Below are 8,169 nucleotides of genomic sequence, written 5' to 3' on the forward strand. Positions count from 1 at the left end.
CACATTTTATTAAATTGGCATTAGAATTTTAGTGATCTGAATAGTAATCTGAAAATTGTTAACTGTTTTCCTGCCATTTTTTTTTCACTTTTCAAAGGTTTAATTTATAATTTTGCACAAAAAAAAAACGGACAAAAAAACTACAAAGCATGAAAAGCAAATAATAACACATTGAATTCTATTTAACCAACAAACCCAACCAGTCACACAGAGAAGCGTCCATTTCCTCATCTAAGGCTTCATTCACATCTGCATCAGGACTCTGTTCATGGGTTCCGTCGAACCTTTCCGTCAGAGGAACCCATGAACGGAATCCAAACTGAAACAAACAGAAACCATAGGTTTCCGTTTGCATCACCATGGATTTCAATGGTGACGGATCCGGTGCAAATGGTTTCCGTTTATCACCGTTGTGTGAGGGTTCCATCGTTTTGACAGAATGAATAGCACAGTCGACTATGGTATTTATTCCGTCAAAATAACAGAACCCTTACACAACGGTGACAAATGGAAACCATTTGCACCGAATCCGTCACCATTAAAATCAATGGTGATGCAAACGGAAACCTATGGTTTCAGTTTGGAGTCCGTTCATGGGTTCCCCTGGCGAAAAGGTCCGACGGAACCCATGAACGGAGTCCCAACGCCGATGTGAACGAAGCCTTAGTTATAAGGATAGATAATGATTTCCTTCACATTTGAGCTACATGTTACGTAGCCGTTCCTTTCAGCTTAACCCATCGGGACCAAATCTTTTCTAATTTGTAGGGACATTTCCTACTCATATATAAAATGTTATACAGGAGGACATATTTATTGACAAGTTGTAACTAATGAGAAAGGGCAGGGGGGAAGTGTCTGTGGATTTCCAGGTCATATTTCCCTGTGTTTTTTAAATGTTATAAGAATCCTCGAAGGAAACACCACGTTTGTTACATATCGTATAATATGTCCCTGAAAAAATCTGAGAGCTCAAAATATGCATGAAAAGATTTAGGCCTCGGTCACACAGTGCAGAACATGCACTTCTATTAAATACAGGATTGCTGCCAACATGTTGCCAACTGCAATTTCGCCATAGCAGTTTCTTCTGGGGCCAGTGTGAGGAATGGGGGGAACCACTTTGTCCATTTTGCTGCAGGTGGAGAGAGACTTTTTCTGTTATTTGCCCCTTGTCCTGAGCTCAGGAGGTTCTTAATTCAAATGAGACAAGCAGCCGATCAAACTGAGAAACCAGTGAACCAGTACAAACCAGTGTAGAAGTGTCTGAAAATAATCCTCTCCACTGTCACCTTCAGACTGTCCGACCACAATGGTGAGGATATGCGTAGCAGCAGCCGCAGGTGGGCATGGATTATAAACTTATAGTTGATGATACTTTTGATTGTTGTGTTTTTATTTACAAGTTGAGCACCAAGCGCGTCACCTATGTAAACATGTATGCCACCTATGTAAACGTGTATGTGTATATCATTTCAGTGCTTTGCTGCCATCTAGTGAACAAACTGCATAAATAGTTTGTGTAGTGCTGTTGTGTTATGTGTGCAGGACCTGTGATCACATGACCAGAGAGGCCAATTCTCAAATTCGTGCAGGTGCTGCACAGCTACTCAAGTAGGGGAGAAGCTGAATCTTTATTTAACAGGAGTTTAGCACCATATTTAAATATGCAATATTTAAAAAACAAATCGACATAAAAGTCATCAAACTGCATATTATGAGAGGAAAATGACTGTTATGCTATGTCGTTGATATATACATTGTGTATTAAGTGTTATTCCACTTAAGTAAACATATAACAGATCATTCCTCCAATTAAGACCCTTCGGGAATCTTGTATGAAGCTGCAGATCGAAGGAAACACCTCCCTATTCAGGAAGTGTCTTCTCCAATATCCACCCGTCTTTGGTTTCTTCACTACTTCAAGGCCATAAAAACATTGGGGGGAATTTATTAAGATGGCATTTCGTATGCCAGTCTTAATATAAAGAAAGTTGGAGTAAGATGCAATACATTTATTAAATGTGTCACATCTTTCGGCCGTTCTTGCGCCACAATCGTTATGTAGCGACCGCGGCCATGCTCCATCTATTCCCCCTACCCATCGGACAAAATGTAAAATAAAAAATAAGTATAATCTTTTTTCCGCTTCTCTTCTTCCCCCTTGATCCCCTAAGGCTCCCTGCTGCCCATACAATGCACTGACACCGAGCAGCGTCAGGTACTTGACCTGCCTAGGTAGAGTCGTGTGTTAACCTTAGACCATACTATCCCCCCCACCCCCACTTAGTAAAGACACATGACACCGAGGTTGGATGTGAAATGGCCACAGCAGCCGTTTATTAATTTCACAGTTTTATGAAAACAATTTAAATCCGAAACATTCGGATAACTAGTTAGGAATCCACCAGAGAATTCCTCCTAATAATTCACATGACCCAACATGGGTCAGAATCATAAATAACAATTAAACGTTAACATTAACCCGAGCAGAGGAAGTCCTTGAAGCCCCTTCAGATGTTCCTTATTAAGAACACACCGAATTAGCCATCTGCAAACCACCAATTACCTCCAGCCGTAAACCAGCTCGGAAGCACCGTTCACCTCTGCAGATGGCTTCAACCACTAGAAGTCCACTTCAAGGGGATAACACCCGATGAAGCCCTCAAGTGATATACCGACCACTAGAAGTCCACTTCAAAGGGATAACACCCGATGAAGCCTTCAAGTGATATACCTTCTACCAGAAGACCACTTCAAAGGGATAACACCCGATGAAGTCTTCAACCATGTACCTTTTTTGGGGGACGCATACCCCCGATGCGACCCCCCCACCATTTTGTACTGACTGGCCTCAAGGACTCCCCCCGCCACAGCGAAACAGGCCTTGACCCCCTTAAGCCTGTGAGTTCCTCCACACCACCACCGCCCTTTCCATGCCTTCTGCTATCGCCAAGCTCCACAGATCAATGCCAACCTCGGTCAGATGAACCCCGTCACTTCTCCAGAAATTCCCCACTCCTGACTCCAAATCCCTATGCCTTACGCAAATGCCCCCGTTCTTTGCCACAAAACGGGACACCGCCCGGTTAACCTTTATGCGAGCCTTATTGACTCTCTCCACCGATCTAGCTAACCGCCAATGCTTTCTTGGGACTATGTCCGACCACACTACCACCAACTTGGGATAAGATACCCACAAACACAACATATCATGTTTGATATCCCGCACCAACTCACGAAAAGGGCGGACTCCTAAGTCATTCCCACCCACGTGCAACACTAAAACCTCCGGAACCCTATCAAGCCGCGCATATGTCTGGAATTCCGCCAACACCCTGTTCCACGACATACCTCTAAAACCCAGCCAATGCACAACCGCATCCTGTCGCGGAATGCGCAACTGGCGACCATCCGGGCGGACGTCCGCCCTCAAAGCCCCCCAGTGCACGTACGAATGACCCATCAACCACACCAGACAAGGAGGCGAATCTGAAACGGAAAAAACAATTAGGCACCACCAATATAACATTTGTAAAGCGTAAACAACCCCAATCATAACATATGGGGGCGGACATAGGACTTAAACCTTTTAGACTCCCAACGACCAATACGCCTCACCCCTTCATCATCCAACCCCCAGCGCCCCGCTTCCGTTGCTGCGCCAATCCTGAAGGAATGAGATGAATATGACCCTGCCGCAACACCAACTGCCGCCAAACATTTTTTAAATACAGCTCCAAACTGAAACCTGGACAAAAACGACCCGTCCACATGACGTAACAGAGGCAAATCTGGAGACCCCCCGTTTTGCGTAAAACCCCGCATGCACTCTACAGGGCACATGACCGACCCCGGGAGGGCGAACAAAACTATCAGCTTTCCCTTCCCTACTTGGTCAGTTTTTGATCGACGCAACCATACCTCTAGCCGATCTGCAAATAGGCTCACCTCCCCAGATCTCAGCCCCCCTGCCCGTTTTGTACTTGGCGACACCAACTCCCCTATTCTAAATGCTCCAAAAAACGCTAACGAAAAAGCCAATCGAAACAAAACCATTTCATCTGCAGAACGACATACCGATGCTAATGAACCGCCCAAAGAGTTAAGCAAAGCAAACGACACCGGCCTTCTACTATCCGCCTCCACCCTACCTCGACGCAACCCCTTCAAAGCCTGCGATACCAGAAATTCCTTCGATACATCCCGAAAACCCCGCAGCTTAAACCCAAACGCCACCGCAGATATGAACCGGTTCACCTTCGCTACTGAAAACCCCGACTCCCAGGCGTCCCCTAACCAGTACAAAAGTGCCACCAACCTGTCTCTATCCGTATTGACGTCACCCAACTCTCTTAACCACTCCTCCCACTGCCTCCAACAAGCAGCATACGCACTCCACGTCGCGCGCGCCAAAGACCTTTTTAACAGCTGCTCTACGGGACCGATACCAGATCCCACAGATGCTCCGGACACGCCAACCCGAGACGTTCCGCTCCCGGTGCCAATTGCCGAAACCGGTCCCACTGCGAGCGAGAAAGAGCATCAGCGATACAATTCTGAACACCCGGGACATGCACCGCCACCACCCACGCGTTCAATGACAAACACACCAACACTAAATGTCGCAACAATTGAACTACCGGAGGAGAGGACGCCGTGATGTTATTAATGGCCAGCACCACCCCCATGTTGTCGCAGTAAAAACGGACCTTCTTATCCCTGAGCCTGTCCCCCCAAATGGTAGCCGCCACCACGATGGGAAACAGCTCGAGCAGGGCCAGATTCCGCGTGAGTCCACTGGACACCCAGCTAGCCGGCCATTGACCCGCGCACCACGGACCTCCCCCATAAGCTCCAAAACCACCCACCCCAGCCGCATCCGTAAAAATATTCAAATCACTCGTATCCTGCGCAGGCGCCATCCATAGCGAGCGACCATTGTACTGGCCCAAGAAGTCATCCCAAACCTGAAGATCAGCTCGGTGCTCCTCCTTGAGCCGCACAAAATGATGCGGCGTGCGCACTCCCGCCGTTGCCGCCGCCAACCTCCTACCAAACCCCCTCCCCATCGGCATAATCCGGCAGGCGAAATTCAACTTCCCCAGCAGCGACTGAAGCTCCCTCAGCGCCATTTTCTTCATTCTACAAGCCCGTCGAACCTCCAGCCTCAAAGCCCCCAACTTATCCGCCGGGAGCCGACACTCCATTGCCACCGAGTCAATTTCGATTCCCAAGAAACAAATCGTCGCTACCGGGCCCTCCGTTTTTTCCGGCGCCAAAGGGATCCCAAAATCCCTCGCCACCTTCTGTAGTGCATGAAGCAAATTACCGCAAACCGGCGAACCCCCCGGGCCAACGCACAAAAAATCATCTAAGTAATGGATCAACGAGTCGACCCCGGATACTCCCCTCGTTACCCACTCCACGAAGCTACTAAACGCCTCGAAGTATGCACAAGAAAGAGAACACCCCATCGGAAGGCACCGATCCACGTAAAAGGCCCCATTCCAAAAACAACCCAACAGCCGTTGGCTTTCTGGATGGACCGGCAACAACCTGAACGCCGCCTCGATGTCGGTTTTTGCTAGCAGCGCCCCCGGACCCGCAGCCCGCACTAACCCCACCGCCTTATCGAATGAGGTATAAACTACGGAACACAACTCGTGATCAATCCCGTCATTTACCGACGAACCTTTGGGATACGATAAATGTTGAATCAAACGAAACTTTCCGGGCTCGCGTTTAGGGACAATACCCAAAGGGGACACAACTAAATCTTTTACCGGCGACTCAACAAATGGCCCCGACATGCGCCCCAACGAAACTTCTTTTAACAACTTTTCCGACACGACTTCCGCATGCAAGTAAGCCGATTTTAAATTCCTCCGCGTAACCGGAACCTCATAAGGAGGCGGAGGAATAACAAAACCAACACAAAACCCTTCATAAAGCAACTTAGCTGCCGCCCTATCCGGATACTCACTTAGATAAGGGGCCATCCTTTCCACCCTCACCGGCGACACCCCCTTGACCAGACCCGTGCTGGTTCCCTGACCTCTTTTTTCGCATACATTTTGCCGCCCCGTGTGATGCACCATTACACTCGGAGCACACGTGCTTGAACTTGCACGTGGCCCCGAACTTGCACTGACCTTCATTGAATTGCCAGCAAAACCCCGCCTTTCCCCCGCCGCTTTGTCCACTCTGACTAAGCTGGCCTCCCTGGCCACCGCTCCCGGGAAAGGGCTGCCTAACCGGAGCCGTAACCCGTAACCAGAGAGCAATATCCTTCTGGTCCCACCGAATCGCCGGCCGAACCGCCTTCCGCTGACGGAATTGCTCGTCATATCGCAGCCACGCCTGACCCCCATACGCCCTATGAGCCTCCCCAATGGCATCAAAATAACAAAATAACGCCGAACAATTTTCCGGCGCCTTTTCCCCTATCACACTAGCCAATATGGCGAACGCCTGCGACCAATTAACGAACGTCTGCGGGATAAGCCTATACCGCCGCCGTTCCTCCTCGTCCTTTTTACTCTCATCCCGCTTGCTCTTATCCAAATTAAATTTAGCCAGCGGCAAGAGAGAAAAAATTTCAACATATTCGTCTTTCCAGATCCGATCACGCACCTCCTGCTTTAAATGCGCCCCCAACGGACCCTCAAAACAAACATACACCTCCCCCCGAGCACGATCGTCCATACGCACTCGATCGCCGTCCTTCTGTGCCTCGGTCTGTACCGACACCGCGACCGCCTCTCTAACCGCCACCACAGGACGCGCCTGTAACGATCCCACGTCCCTGGGGCCTTCCCAAACTACCGCAGGAGACACTTCCGTTACTACCGGCGCCGCGGCCCTATCCAGGCGCCCCACCAGCTCCCTTAAGCAACCCACTAAGTCTGCCAAACCCGCTCCGTCGCGTCCGCCCGCGCCACTACCGGCCCCCGATGCAATGCTAGCCGCCCCCCCGCCGACACCTGACATAAAAATCGCTGGATAAGACAAAGATGGAGTTATACACTCACCGGGCTGCACAGGCGCTGTGTTCCCGTCAGCCGGACCATCCTGACCTCGACGATACACGTCCAGTTCACCTTCCTCCAGTTCTTCTCTCGCCGACGACTGTCCCTCCCAACGACATCTTCGGAACGGGGATGAGGACGCGCTGACCGATGGGCCGGCAACCTGCCGCCCGACCGCCGGGACCCAGACTTCCGACCGGACCTGTTGCCTTGACGTCGCTGCAGATCTAGTCATCCGTCTAGATGATCCTGACGAAGCCTGCCCCCTGGCCGGAACATCACCATGCGGGGCGGCCGTACCTTGTTCTCCAAATCTTCCATCTGATGGGGGAGGGGTGACAGGGAGCCCAGCTTGCGACTCCCTGCTTACCGCCGGACCCCGTCGCGGCCTGGGATTCCTGCCAGGACGCAGGGCCTGGGAAGGGGCGGTCCTCCCAGCTGCCTGGCCTGCAGCGTCCGGGATCGGGCTCCCTCTGCGACGCCGTGTCCGCGGGACTACCTCCGGACTGAGGCGCTCTGGAGGTCGGGACCGCCGAGAGGGACGGGTCGACCCAGCCTGCGTCGCCGTCACCCCTGGCACCGCTCTCTGCCTGCCCAGCGCAGGAGCGGTTGTTGCCGACTCCCCCCCCGCCGCCATAGCCATGCTCGTAAGGGGGCCGGGGGAGGGGAGCCTGTCCCTTTCAACAGACCCCGAACGCCGTGCCCGACGTGGCGAAACGGCGTCCGGGATCCTAGTTATTGCAGCCACGGTCTCCTCTAGCCATCCGGGACCGTGGTGCACAGCAGCGGCACGCAGCCGCTCTAACATAAGGGCTTCTGCCATTACTAAAAGCCGGGCAACGGGGAGCTTACTTGCTTCTTATGTTACTCCTCCCGCTGCTTCCGGCTCAATGCCGAGAAACAGCGGGAAGCGCAGTAACGGCCCCCCGTCCCCCTTAACTCCTCCCCGTCCCTCCTTCAGCTCCTACCAACTCTCCCTCACCTAATTAACCCTTTCCCTACCAGGACGGTCATGTCGGCCTCCCTTCACCCTGCTGCGTCCAGCCTCTTCTTTATATGCGACACAGCACTCAACGTCATCAGTGCATTGTTTGAGCCGCAGGCTGCGGAGAGAACATGAGGGGACCAGAAGAGGAGT

This window comes from Rhinoderma darwinii, unplaced genomic scaffold (genome assembly GCF_050947455.1).
Source record: "Rhinoderma darwinii isolate aRhiDar2 unplaced genomic scaffold, aRhiDar2.hap1 Scaffold_131, whole genome shotgun sequence".
Lineage (NCBI taxonomy): Eukaryota > Metazoa > Chordata > Amphibia > Anura > Rhinodermatidae > Rhinoderma > Rhinoderma darwinii.